The sequence below is a fragment of the Rhincodon typus genome, chromosome 9 (genome assembly GCF_021869965.1).
Source record: "Rhincodon typus isolate 14 chromosome 9, sRhiTyp1.1, whole genome shotgun sequence".
NCBI classification, from domain to species: domain Eukaryota; kingdom Metazoa; phylum Chordata; class Chondrichthyes; order Orectolobiformes; family Rhincodontidae; genus Rhincodon; species Rhincodon typus.
Genome location: NC_063340.1, coordinates 18,713,105 through 18,728,609, shown reverse-complemented (window position 1 = coordinate 18,728,609; position 15,505 = coordinate 18,713,105). Strand labels below are relative to the sequence as shown.

General features: G+C 42.6%; 1 protein-coding gene across 1 annotated transcript in view; it reads right to left on the bottom strand.

Annotated features, from left to right (window-relative positions):
- Window positions 1-15,505, bottom strand: part of LOC109914918 (glycogen phosphorylase, brain form) — a 101,590-nt gene that overhangs the window by 58,530 nt on the left and 27,555 nt on the right. The window lies entirely within an intron of this gene.

Below are 15,505 nucleotides of genomic sequence, written 5' to 3'. Positions count from 1 at the left end.
CCCTTCATCAGAAAAAATTTTTTCTGATGAAGGGTCTAGGCCCGAAACGTCAGCCTTCCTGCTCCTATGATGCTGCTTGGCCTGCTGTGTTCATCCAGCTCTACACCTTGTTATCTCTGAAGTCAATGGGAATTGGGTGGTAAGATTATGGAACAATGGATGATTAACGATATTGAGACTCTAGTCAAGTATTAAAAAAAAAAAATCACATCTTCGATATAGACAACTGGGATCAAAGTGAACTTTAACAGCATAAAGAGTGCAGGGGCATTCTTAAGAGGGAAATCGAGAAGGCAAAGAGAGGATATTAAACAGTCTTGACAGATAAGGTTAAGGATACTCCAAAGAGATTCTACAAGTATATTAAGAGTGAAACAGCAACTCAAGCACGAGTAGAGCACCTTAAAGATCAACTTAAAAGGTCAACAAATTCATCTTGGTGTTGAACCTCAGGAGATGGGAGAGATATTAAATGAATACTTCACATCAGATTTTACTGTGGAGAAAGAAATTGATGCTAGAGAACTCAGGGAAATGAATATTGATGACTTGAAAACAGTTTACATTAAGAAGAGGAAGCGCTGGAGGTCTTGTAAACAAAGGTGGATAAATCTCAGGGACCTGCAATTTCTTCCATAATTTCTCCCAATTTTGTAGCTAGTAACTCACCACCTGACTTCACAAAGGTTGCCCACCATGTTTAAAAGGTAGATGTCAGGAATACGATAGAATTGAACCCTAATCACCAACTCAAAAAATTCACTTCATTTATTCAGACCCAAAGTGGCAGCAATCTGTCCATTTACAAGGTGCACTGCAGCAAATCATCAAGATTGCTTTGACAGTAATTTGCAAACCTGGGACCTCTACCATCTGGAGGGACAAGGGGAGCAGACATAAGTGAACACCACCATCTGCAAGTTCCCCTCCAAGTCACTGTGTATTCTGACTTGGAACCATAATGCTGATCCTTCACTTTCACTAAGTCAAGTCTTTGAACTTCCTTCCTGAGAGCACTGTGGGTGTACCTATACCACATGGACCGTGATAGTTCAAGATGGCAGCTCACCACTATCTTTCTCAAGGTCAATTTAAGGATGGCCATCACCTACATCACAAGAATAGAAAAGATCCTAAAACCAACAACATGACAATAACTACCTTGATCTTGGCATTTGTCTTGATTGCAGTTGAGAGATAAATCTTGGGCAAGATACTGGTGAGGACTCTAGCAATCTTTTCTTGAATCAAACCTTTCACTTCTTCCCAACAATAACACTGTTTCAGTAGTGCTGTTTCTGTTCCTGCCAGCTTGCAGGAAATCAGCTTCAGAGAACTCCCAACGGCCACCCAGTCCTAAGGAAATCTCGAAAAGCCAAAAGGCAAGCTCTTAACAAGTTCCCTAACAACTTCAACAGATCCAATGAGATGGATGACTTCACTTTTCCACTTGTCCCATGCCCTCATTTCTGTCCTTGAAAAAGTCAGAGATGCAGATAGCAGGCAGATACATAAGCCGCTGGTGCCAAATTGGTTTTTTTTTTTAAAAAAACCATTCTGCCAACGTCCTGTCCCAGTGCTGTGTTAGCGGTCCAGGCCACACGACCACAAGTCCAGTTTCTCAACTGAAGCATTACCATGCCAAACGGGGACATTGTACATCATGGAAAAAAAAGTGCGACAGTCTGCAAGCTCCAATGTCACTAGTGCTTCACTTCACATATTGTACCTAGACCAGTTAATATGGTATAGCCCATCACATACCAGGTCATAAATAATCCCTCATCTTCCATTCCTAGTGTTGCGGATCCCTTTTTGCCATTTAATTAAAAAGCTACAATTTGGTAAGGATGTGGAGTCTTAGACAGCCCAAGTTAGAGACAGAGTTATAATATCATAGCCCACCTTTTTCAAACTACACCCCTTTGTTTAATGAGGATTTAGAAAATCCAATAGCATAATATTGCTTTTGCTGTTGAACAAGTCATCAAAACTGCCTGAGGCCTATTTTACTAAAGGGTTGACTGGATTGAATTGATATTATCCTCAACAACTAAATTGGTAATGATTTTCTTACATAAACAAAAATTACACAACTCACGATTACGGGCTAGTTGGAAAGTGGGAAAAAAAAGTGAAGTCCTAGAAACAGATTCAGCCACTTATTTGTCTAAAGTTGCAAAGTCCTGCTTTAATTTATTTTAAAAGTCTGGAGAACTAGAAACTAGCTGAAAGGAGGACTGGGAGGGAGATACAATGGAACTACTTGGAAGCAGGACTGGTTTCACCCACATGCAAGATCAAAAGCCCTTTTGTGCAAACGTTTCTGATGTTGTGACATTTACTGCACCCCTACCAAAAAATACAAAACGGCAGTTTCAGAAAAAAGGAAACCAAATTAGTTCTACAGTTGCACCTAAGAGAGGTGGTTGACAGATACATGCAAGGGAAGAGCTTTTATGGCATACTGGTAGTGTCCCTGCCTCTGGGCTAGGTGGTCTGCGTTTAAGTCCCATCTGTACAAGAGGTGTGTTATAACAGTCTGAACTGGTTGATTAAAGAAAATACCAATAGAAACTAAGGTCCAACATCTTTGGATGCACGGGTGTAATGAGGTACTAGTGCATTGTGCTAGGGTCACGCTAACCCTCCTAGCTACAGTATTTTTGTAGTTACTGGTCAGAAGTAGAATTTCATTGCGAAGTGGTATTTTCACATAAAAAGCAGAAGCCATTAATCACGGATATTCAGTGCTACAGCATAAAAAATAAGCTAAAACCCTTCCATACCAAGGCTTATTTCTTAGTGACAGATCTCACCTCGAGTCAGAAGGTGCTGGATTGAATTTCAAATCTAGAGACTTGAATAAGGTTTTGGTTGAAAATTTTAGTGTACTGAAACAAGAAGATAGCATTGAGGGAATGCAGAATTCTTGGCGGGTCCTGGCCAATATCTATTACTGTCAAAGGGACAAAAAAAAAATTCCTAGGTGTACCTACAACATATCAGCTGCAGTTCAAGAAATTGCATCTCCACCACCCTTTAAAGGGTAGGTGGGGACAGAGCAAAAAAAAAATGCAGGCCTTTTTAATGAAACCCACTTCTCATGAAATAAAAAGACACACGGAGTGCTGCCTTGTTAAGGTCTATTTCTCAGCTAAGGCTCTATTTGCTACGCATGACCTGTACATTGTACTACACAGTGCTTTCAAGATACAAGTGGTTAATCAAGCAGATCCTAAATGGACATTTTCTTGTGCACAGCCTGTTCCCTGTGATGTGTGTTCCTGATTGCTGCATGGGCAAGCCAAGACGCAGCTTAGAGTAGGGTTACCCAAACTGTGATACATTATTCCTCAGTTGGAGCTTCTAGGGTCGCAAGCTCTGAGGCAACAATGGCAACAACTCAAAGCTATGAAGTCCATTTAAATTCTTGGGTTTACTTCTTTAATGGAGGCTGTACATTAATGCACAGATTTTCAGATGTGATTCTTGTTACGAAAAAAATATTAGTAAACCTTCAGTTTAAACATTTTCCACCACATTGAACCTCAGGCAACTGCTCTCTCCCACCACCAACTCAGCAGCTGAAGCCCACCTCACTCTCCTACTCAGAAATCATTCCACTCTCCACAGCTTAACAGCTAAAGCCCATCCCCCAACTGCACAAACCATTCCCTGCTCAGAAAATTTCTTATACCCAAATTCTCAATCTGTGGTTATGCAAAATCTGGGGCATTAAAATGGGGTCACATAGCAGAATAAAGTTTGAGAAGCACTGACTTAGAGGAAACATCGTTTGAGGAGTCTTTATTCATGTATGGCTTCTATTTATTGTATTCAAACTGTGTAGAAGTTCCTAGCACAGCGCCAAAGTTTGTCTAACTTCTAATGTTTCAGCAGAGGCTCTCAGCACTTGAGTATGTTACTCACCCATGTACACAACACCATATAAAGGAGAAGAATGGCTAAGCTGTGAACTACCTCATCCCTGCAACTGAAATTAAGAGCGATTCAGATCGCAAAGAGATTAATAAAGACTGGAAAGAAAACCTATTAGCTCTCCTTGCAATTAATTAGGCTTTAAAATCAGTACGACACCAAGAACTAACATTTATATAGCACCTTTAACCAAATTAGAGGCATTTCACTAACTGTAAATCAGATCAACCAATAAAGAGCCAAACAAAAAAGTATTAGGATGTAATGACTACAAGATTTGATCAAAGGGTAGGTTTTATGAGAACTTGCAAAGGAGGGAGAGAGCATGTGAGCACACGAGCAGGAGAGGGAAGAGTAAGAAGGAAATTGCAGCACTCAGGACAAGGCCACCAATGATGGGATAAAAGCAAATGAGGAATGGAACAAGAGGACACAGTTGAAGGATTACAGATTTCTTTGAGGGACGTGGGCCTGAAGGAGGTTGCAGCGATAGAGGAAAAGGCAAGGACACAGTGGGCTTTGAAAACAAAGATGATAACTTTGAAAATAAATGTAATCAACCTTGGGGCAATGGCACTATTTGAAAAGTTGTAGGAGACGTCTTGAAGTGCTAGCAAATATTTACCCACACAAATTATCTGGACATTTGTCAAGAGACTACTGCAAATGTCTTCAAGGTAAGGACTATCGGTGCAAATCAAAAAGAAGAAGGTTCATTCATGAAGGTACCAAACACATTGAGAGGTTTCATTCTGAATGTGTAGAAGCAAAGTCGAGACAATGGAAGGAGCACAAAGAACTCCAAACCACCCATTTATCCAAGCATTCAAGCACCACCTGCCCTCATATGGCAGAGTCTACAAATCTTGCATTGGACTTATCTGCCATCTCAAAACCCAACCAATAAGAGTGGAAGCAGGTTCTCCTCAATCCAGAGGGATAAGATGACAGAGGATTGATGCAACAGCAGAAAATCAGTAATCATAAGCTACAACACTCTAGGGTTACTAACCCTTCAAGACTGTCCAAATGGCTGCAGGAATTAAAAAAAAAAGCCCAAGATACAGCTGACAGCATTTAGCAGAACGTTTATGATGTTTCAATTTATTTTATTAGTTATAAAAATATCAGGGATGAGAAGACCATTTGAGAGGTATCAGTCATCCAATCACATAACAATGAGTGTGTTCACTTTCCAATTGGCACAGAAAGATAGGTGCCTTGGCCTTATTTTAGTTGGCCCCATTTTAGTGACTATGAACAGAATGCCAGTCAGCACACTTGAAATAGAACCTGATTTGATACAATCCAGGATTGAGTAACAGGAATGGAATCTGTGTTCACCGTTTGTTTAAGCAGAAATGTTGGCTTTACACCAACACTTATCAATGGTGAGTTTGTTTAGCAGATTGCAAGCTGCTTCTGAAGCTGTAACCATCATGATTTTAACTCTTCAAACAATTCCTTAGACAGACGTTGCAAATTTTGGCAAAGGATTGCAGCTAATGACTGGGGAAGATCCTTGGCGAGAGGCTAGAGAAGCTACTCCACTTGCTTCATTTGGTCCACTGCTTTCATTATTCATAAAGTGTGGAACAACGTTTGAAATTGTCCCAGGTTTCACTCAACAGTTTTCCTGTTTAGTGGTGACCTCAAAAAGCAGTTGATGTTGTGCGGTAACACTAAAAGTGTAGTACTAATGGAGTCTTAGATTGTCAGATATTTCAAATTAGATGCAAACAGCATGCCCTTTCAGATGCATATGAAAGATCCCAAGGTGTTATTTCAAGGAACAGCAAGCAAGTTCTCTCCAGTATCCTAGTGAATACTTATCCATCATCCCAATCCAAAACAGATGAAGTGGTCCTTCATTTTCTAATTGTTGGTGAGGCATCATAAATCCTACTGACTATAGTTTATTGTCTTAACACACTGGGAAACCCTGAGGTTGTGAAAGGTGCTATGTAAATTTAGTCTCTCTTTTTAAAATCCAATTTGATTCCACATATTGGGCTAAAAATTGGTCTTTTGTTTTAAATGTACTCCTCACTATTTTTAGAAGTGCTATGATCAAAAATTAACTCAAAAATTCCATGCAAGTATATTACTATTTGTCTGTATTTTTGGAGAATGTAGTCACAACCATTTTAAGGCTAATTCCTATATTCTAGTGTCAGGGCCTGTTCCTGCAACACATTCAAATCACAGGTTACTCGACTGGAATGATTAACACTATGGCACTGCACCATTCCCAATATTCTTATAATTAAAAAAGAAAAATATTCAACATAAAATGAAATACAAAACACATTTCTACAAAGGAAATAGGCCCTATGATTTGTTTCCAGATTTGTTTGTAGCTGTGTTCAAGAAGATCAAACAACTCTGGAAGGTTGGCAACGATGGATATAAATATTGTTGGAGCATCATGTAACAATGCATGATTCACACAAAGGAGAATCTGCATTGTTGACATGCAGTGGACTCCAGAAAAATGTGAAATTAAACACGCTCTGGAACATAGGGCTATAGGGCTATTTATAAAATGTAAGTTATTGAGCCATGGCCCCTATTAAATAGTTTCAGTAATGTTTTCGGTTGAAAGGTAGTTTTAATTAAATGGTTTTCAAACACTGGAATGTTTTTCTGACTAGTGAACTACAGGCTAACTCTCAATGCTTTCAGGAAAGAGCTGGACCTTATCTTGACTGGGACATGAATTTCATCATGTCAAAAGTACGTGGTTGTACAAGTAAAATTTGATGCATGTGATCTGAGTGATTTTAATTATCTGCAGGGCATGAGGGGGTATCATTTTTTCCTTCATTGGCCTTGGTTCATTTTTGGCTTTATCCAGGAGATTTCATATTGGTGGCACCCTGAATACCTGTTTGTACAAAGGAAGGAGATTTCTTTTTGATTGAAAACCAAGGTGTAACTCATCACTACTAGAGCTGTTGAAAAGCTCATGAACAATGCACAAACTCCTGTTTAGAAATGGAACTCTAGGATATCCACAGTTCATTTCAGATATCAGCACAGTCAGTCATTCACATATTTACTTACGAATAAGCATTCATTAAACATGCTAACAAAATGGAATCTAACCCTGGGAATTGTTTCTGACAAGCAGTGCAATGACTCGTTTTAGCTCACCATTAACCACAGAATTAACTCCCCTGCCCCAGCAGTGATTGCTGAGGACACTACCTTGACTTTCATTGATCTGAACCCCAGGACAGACCATGACCCATCCCATTGATTGACTTGGACAGACTGACACTCCCAACTAGTGACTGACCAGACTGCTTACTGATCTCTGTGCAGCTATTTGACTGACGTACTGTAATTCCTGGCTGTACAAGACCTGCAGGCCCACTCCCCAGACCGTACTGATATAGGCTTCCTGAACCTAAGTGGTTGACAAATTGTGTCCAAGCCCCCGATTGATAGTGGGCACTGCCCTCATCTTACTGAGCCAAAACCCCTAATTGAAGAGATAGTAGGAACTGCCAATGCTGGAGTCCGAGATAACAAGGTGTAGTGCTGGATGAACACAGCAGGCCAGGTAGCATCAGAGGAGCAGAAAAGCTGATGTTTCGGGTCTGGACCCTTCTTCAGAAATGGGGGAGGGGAAGGGGACTCTGAAATAAATAGAGAGAGGGGGAGGCGATGATGGAAAGTGGATAAAGGAGCAGATAGGTGGAGAGAAGACGGACAGGTCAAGGAGGCGGGAATAGAGCCAGCAAATGTGAGTGTAGATAGGGAGTTGGGATGGGGATTGGTCAGTTGGGAGGGAAGACAGACAGGTCAAGGAGGCCCCTTCGCCTCTCCAATCCATCATCGCCTCCCCCTCTCTTTATTTATTTGAGTCCCCTTCCCCTCCCCCATTTCTGAAGAAGGGTCCAGATGTGAAACGTCAGCCTTCCTGATCCACACCTTGTTATCCTTAATCGAAGGCTCTCTCTCCCTGGACTTGCCTGAGGGCTACAACCTGTAGACTTTGAGACACGACTATTTGTTTGAAATACATGCAGTGTGTTTGCCACATATATTCTGCAGGCACATGCTGCAGAATGTGAGGTTGACATAGCACGATACGTACATCCATCCCCTTGAGTGATCTCTACTGACAACCAAATAAGGAGGCGAAACATGCAGTTTCATCCCCTTGCACCCAAAGCCAGATTTTAAAATAAAATCAAATTCATCTTTAAGTTTCCATAACTGCTAAATAAACTACCCAGGATTAGAAGCACGTATCAAGAAAGGTAGCAGGCAGATCTGCAGTTATTGTCTCGTTATGGCTGGAGGCATTGTTTGTATTTTAAGAACTGGGTCAAATGCTACTCCCTCAAGCTCACATTCTTTTCACTCCTCTCCAATAATAGTTTACCATTCAAAGAAGGGAATGTTAATACTGTCATCAATAATTTATTATTGAGGGGGAAGGTGGAAAAGTAAGGACACTTATACAAGGCTGGTTAGACAAAAGTCCAGACAATAGCTGTCAGGAATTCAATTAACAAGGAAGCAAGCCTTCTTTCATTTAACTATACAAGGCAACAGTCGACCCGATTGAAAAAAAAAGAGAACGACAAACCATTGCATTCTCCAGAAAGCTAATACAGTATCAAGGACCATACTCTCATTTTTCAAATACTTCACACCAAAAAGGAGGAAATGGAAGATAGCTCCGGTGACTACAATGGTGCAGGTTCTGTGAAGTTGGCCCATGCCCGCAGGGACACCATGTATAAAACTCGGGATTAAGTGGTGGTGGTGGGTGCTGGGGGTGGGAAGGGAGGGTGGGAAAAACATTCCCAATGCCACCCTTACCCTGATAGTCACCTTTGGGTGTGGCTGCATCAAACTGTGTAGAACTGGTACGAAAACAGCAAGAGTCACTACATACTAAAAGTTCTGTCCCCCATGTCATGATGGGTCTGGCCTCATTGCTACAAAATGCTCCAAATATTTAGACCATTCCTATCACCTGTCCTTCATGGAGATATTTGCAAAGAAAAACATCTTTGATCACAAGTCCATCAAGAAGTGGTCAGCACGTAGCATCCTCGATACCCTGCAGGAAAAGGAGAGGATGGATCCTGCCGGGTAAACCCCTAGGTACACTGTCAAAGTCATTTGGCAAAATGCCTCATTACCAGAACGTTCCAACATGCACCAAGACATCGCTGGCTAATGGTGAGATGGGCATTACCTGGGGCGATGCTTCATGTACACCCAGACTCTGTGTCACCTCACGCTGCTCTCAAATGGCTGCAAGGGCTACAGAGACTGTCACTCAACTCGTTCTGGAAAGGAAGTCTGGAGAAAGAAGCAGTGGTTTTTGTTGCGGTTTCTCCTGAGCAGGACTGTGCTCTATGGCCTGTTCCCCAGAATGCACCCTGGGACAAACAGTGGCTGTGCCTGGAGGCCCATAAACTCAGTGAAAGACGTTCTTTGGTCTGTGCGAAACTTGGTCTTCCACAGCCAGGCGTTGACCTCGACTGAGTGTTGCAGACTAGCACATTCCAAGATTCAGGACTATGGGGTGACGTACGCACTAAAGTTTGGGGCAGCTGCCGACAAGGCACAGTGGGGAAAAGACCACCATCTGAAGAAATCTTTCTGCTGCACTAAGTGGAAGTCCATTCAGTTATTGGACCACCCCCCAGGTGCTTCAAATATATGTAAATGTAGTCTTGTACAAGTAAGAAATGCCTTTGGTTTGCTTGTTGGGTAGAGTCAAATTCCAATGTTTGTTTGTTTCTCCCTCCATATGCTACTGTACAGAACTGAACTGCTTTAGAGACTATGTATGTATATAAAACTATTTTATGAGCTAAGTACATTTTTGAAGTGAAAGTTCATATCAAAAGCATCTTTTAAGTGTTAAAAGGGAATCAAGTTATAATCTTTTTAAATAATGTTACTCTCACATAAAATTTCTCAGTTTTTCATTGTTCAAAGTTTACACTTTTGAAACAAGATTTATCTGATATTTTCATTGTTTTAATATGAATTAATATTAAAACAACTCAGATACAACTAAAGTCAAAGTGAAATCTTGTTGAAAGTAAAGTCGATAGAAAATTTGATTTAAGTGTTCTAATATACACATCACTTTTTATAACGATTTATCTAACTAGCTCAAAATATTTACGCAGATGATTCTGATTAAACCTATTAATCAACTTTTTAAAACTTTGCTAAATGATTAATTTCAAATAAATCCAATTTAATTCATTGGATAGAATCATCCCAGCCACCTGAATGACATGGGCATTGGCGAAGAACGCAGTGAAAACCAGATCGACTGGAAGAAGATCCTCTGTTCTGAATGCAAAAAGCCCACCTCTCCAACCAAATGTTGAGGGTGTATCAAGATTTTCACTATTCAGCGAAGAGGCCTATTAACATTCATCTGCGTGGATTAGCATGTGTTTTTAGTGAGTCTCAATTCATTGATATGCAGGTGCCCATTCTCACTTTTATCCATCAGGTGAGAGAAGTGACAATTCCCAACATGAATGTCAGAGCAGGCACCTGACACATCCAGCTCACTGACTGCTCCTCTGGACTTCTATTTTGGACACCGGTCACTAACATCTCGGGGCACAAGTCATGGACAGCAACTGCTTCCCCCCCCAGCATCTCATTGCACATCTCTGATCCACATACAATACAGTGCTATGCTGCTGCCAGGACAGCCCATAGATTGGCCCAAGATGCACTTCAGGGATCCTCATTTGAACCTATAGTGCTCACTCACTTTGTATCTACTTGGATGTTCACAGAATCTCTGTCTTGCCTTTCAGCACAGAATTTATCATGTTTGTCAATCAACAGGGACTAGACATGTTGTACATACTGTGCTATGTCAATCTCACATCTGCACCATGTGCCAGCAGTGTACGTGGCAAGCACACTGCATGCCTTTCAAACAAATGGCTGTGTTTCAGAGTCTACAGGTATAGTTCTCAGTCAGATCAAGTCAAACAGCCTTCAATTAAGGGGTCTCGCTGAGTAAGTTAACGGCAGTGTTCACTATCAGTCCAGGGGCTTAGGCACAATCTGTCAACCACTTAGGTTCAGGAGTGTACATCAATTGGTGGGCCTGCAGGTCTAGTGCAACAAGGCGTTATGGCACATCAATCAAGTAGCTGGACAGAGATCAGTAAGGGGTCTGGTCAGACAACAGTTGGGGCTGTCCATCCATCCAAATCGATCAATGGAATGGGTCATGGTCAGTCCTGGGGTTCAGCTCAAAGGAATTCAAGGGAGGTGATGGGGATGTTTTCAGGAATCACTGTTGGAGGGAAATTAATTCTGGGGAATGGGGACGGGGATCTGGGAAGGTAAAATAATGGAAAGGGGGGGGGGGGGAATCAACACAAGGGTGGTAGACAATTGCACAGTGGAGACACTTGGTACTCAAAATCAAAACTACCAAATGTAAGATATGAAAAATAAAATATATAAGTTAATTCAGTTGTATACGTAAGAGGGAGGTGCGGGGGGAGAAGAGGAGGTTGGGGTGGGGGGGGGGGGGAGGGGGAAGAAGAAAGAAGAGGGGAGGAGGAGGAAGAAGAGGAGGAGGGGAAATAAAAGAGGGAAAACAGAGTAACAATGGTGAGTTTCTTTCATTTGTACTCAAGTCTGTGGTGAGATTTGAAGTCACAATTTATTACTTGACATGGAGGGTTTCATGCACTGGCATCCCAAACTCATTACCCATGTACAAGATGCCTAAGGCACCCCCTTGCCATATTCATCAACTTATTGTGGGCAGAAATACTTGATGCTGCTAGGACATTACAGGATTCTGCTCTATTTAAAAAGCAATTGTGCACTGCATCAAGTGTTCCAAGTCCACAGCTACCCTGCACAGTCTGACTTACTTATCCCCGAAAGGGCAGATAATGGGAAATTATTGCCCTGCTTTGTGGTCAAGAACCCAGAGATCCTGGTGGACGGGGTAATTCTTCACCCAGGTCTAACAGAAATCCGTGACACCAGACCCTGTCAGAGGTTGCCACTCAGGTCAGTGCAATCTCAGACCAGAATAACACCTAGCAGTGTAGGAAAGTCAACAATCTTCTCAGTTATACAGGGTAAGTGCCACCATCTTCTTTCTACTACCTCAGATTCACTAATTCATTTATTCTACCTCTGAAGAAAAGAAACAAGGATGCCTCAGAGAATGTACCAACAAGACTGCCCCCGCATCCTCCATCAACTCAGATACTTAACTCTCAGTGGACAGGTTAGCGAGATTAGAGTGAGGAGCACCTGCAGTGAGCACCCCAGTGCTGTATTTCCCCAGCTGGCCAAGGGAGAAACATACCAGGTCACTGGCACTTGGATGACAGCCGGAGACCAGACACCTGCTCAGTCCTAGGCAGGAGAGGACCTGATGGCGTCATTAATTGACTTCATAAAAATGCACATGCAGACACAGGTGCAGTAGGGATGTATGTCCAACTGACACCAAGGTTGTAGGACAGCTCCAATGCCAATGAGATCAGGCATAAGAATATCTGGAGCCTCCGTGGTCAGGGTGGGGACTGCTATGGAGAGCCAGGTCCAGCACACTTGTGGCCTGATGGACATATCTAAAAACTTGTCACCCACTTCTCCAATCATTATTGCTTAGCACCAAAAACAAGGTGACAGGGAGAACTGGGCAGGGGTGGATTGAAACTTGACCTCACTCCAGGTGCTCCTTCCTCACAAGATAAGGTGATGTCAGTAGGCACCCTACCGGAGTAGTGAACCATGTGCAGTTAAACCCACCCACCCACCACCAACCCTTCCCGAAGCCTCCTCTAAGGACACTCCAGAAATGGGTCGGTCTTCCAATTCCACTCTGCCTGCAAAAGCTCAAGCCAAGAAGGGTGCACCTTCCTCTGGCAGGATACACAATGTCTGTGCCCTCTAGCCACAAATACCTGACCAAAACTCCAAGGCCAATGGGTTCCAATAAAGAGCAAGATCGGAAGCTGAAAGTCCTTGACTGCTGAAGTGTTCCCCGACTGGGAGGGAACATTCCTGTCTGGCAATTGTTGCGCGGTGTCCATTTATCCGTTGTCATGGAGTCAGCATGGTCTCGCCAATAAACCATGCCTCAGGGCATCCTGGCCTTCAGTGCATGAAGTAGCCAACAGTGGCCGAGTCACATGAGTATCTGCTATGTATATGATGGGTGGTGTTCCCACATGTGATGGTAGTATCCATGTCAATGACCTGGCATGTCTTGCAGAGGTTGCCATGGCAGGGTTGGACGGTGTTATGGTTGCTGTTGTCCTGAGAGCTACGTAGTTTGTTGCAAATGATGGTCTGTTTAAAGTTTGGCGGTTGTTTGAAGGCGAGAATTGGGGGCATACGGATGATCTTGGTGAGATGCTCATTGTCATCGATGACATGTTGAAGGCTGCAAAGAACATGGCGTAGTTTCTCTGCTCTGGGGAAGTACTGGACAAAGGGTACTCTATTGGTCATGCCCTGTGTCTGTCTGCTGAGGAGGTAGTTGCGGTTTTCCACTGTGGCACATCAGAACAATCACCAGACAGGAATGTTCCCTCCCAGTAGGGGAACTCTTCAGCAGTCAAGGACATTCAGCTCCTGATCTTTGGGTAAGCGTCCTCCAAGGCAGCCTTCGAGATATACAAAAACACAGAATCCCTGAGCAGTAACTGATAGCCAAGTTCCATGCCCATGAAGACAACCTCAACAGTGATCTTGGGTTCATGTCACGCTACATGTGACCTCACCACTCTGTTCTGTATTTGTAAAATCTTCCTTACCGTCCTGTTTTAACATCATCTCCTTGATAGCAAGTTATGATCTCTCTACCTTAATTAGTTTGTATAGTTTTGGATTAGGTGTTACTATGGTTAGACCCTTGGCATGCAACTTTTATACCCATGTTGTTATTCCAACTGTTTGTTTGGTCTCCAGCACCACCTTATTTCTATTTTTTTGTAATTATCTCTGCCTCAATTAATTGAATTATAGGTCATCCCTTTTATGTACTATTCAGCTGTCAAAACTTTACTCACACCGTCTGACACTTTTGATCACGTACAGAGACTTATTATTCAGCCTGTTGACACTCCACTCACCATTTCTCTGCCATTGACCTCTCTGCCTTTAAATCCTTAGCCTGAATACTTTTCTTCACTTCACCTGACGATGGGGCAGTGCTCCGAAATGTTTTGATTTTGAATAAAGCTGTTGGACTATAACCTAGTGGAGTTTAACTTCTGACCTTGTCTTGCTGCAACACAATATAGAAGTTGCAAGCTTTGCTATACAATGTCTTCTAGTCCAAAGTGCGAATTCCGCAGCTCAGCTTCCAATTTGGAAGATGCTTACTACTTTGGCAATAAGGGTGGATCATTCCAAGCCACAATACACTACTTGTGCAACATCACAACCATTAGTGTGATTAATTCCTGATCCTGCAAGATATGGTCAAATGTGCTCAGGACCAGGATTTGTACTCCACAAGGAAGACTAATGCCCAAGGTTCACATATTACATGTAACACTCATAGCCACTTATCACCTCTACTGTGCGGGGGTGTGTGTGCAATGCTGTTGCTCTTTGAAGGAGCTCACATCGCTGAAAGTGAACTCCCTCCCTCACAGAATGAAACACTAACCCCAACTTTACACACCCCAGCCTCAGCATATCAAGTCAAAATGCTGATATAGAAGTTCACTTACTCCCCTTTCCCTACCCATCGAAACCAGGGTATTTCTAACGGTTGTTGAATCCTTGCCTGCCTACGTGACCTTTCCCCCTCAATTCTCTGTTGCTTCCTCATGCTATAGACTGAGTTGCCCCCGTCATAATTGTTACCCCCATGCATCCCAAGTATCCTGTCTACAATCCCCATAAGTGAGTTCTCCAGTTTCCTTCCTAAAGTAGTGACACCTGATAACCCCCACTTGACTTTTTGTGAATGAAGCCACAGGACTGACCACTGTCCACCCTGCCTGACTTAAATGAGTGACCTGAACGATGAGTGACCAGACCCCTGAATGATCTCTGTGCAACTCATTGCCCGACTTCCCACAAGGGCCTAGACTCTTTTTTGCACTAGACCCTACTCCCTAGACTGAGGGGGAGGAATGGTTGCCCTCCTCATGACTGCCTCAAACAGTAGACTGATTATGCCCAAGCCCCTAAACTGATACTGAAGTTACTTTTGTCTTATTGTATTGGGAACATCTGACTAAAGAGTGCCTCCCTTGACTTGACTGAGAACTACACCCTTCGCACTTTGAGACATGGCCACTCACTTAATGCACACTTAGTGTGTTTGCCCCCTTGAATGATGACAAGATTGATAAGATGTCTAGCTTTGCGTCTGCATTAAAAGGCAAGGCAAAATAGAAGTACTGTGAACCTTTAATTTTTGGCTCAGGGACAAAGTACAAAAATGCAAGGCAAGGCAGATACACCGAGCACATGAAGTACATGCAAAAAGTGAGTGAGCGCTAAGAGTGCAAGCGAGTGTCCCTGAGCCGGAAAAGCATGTAAATGAAGCAAA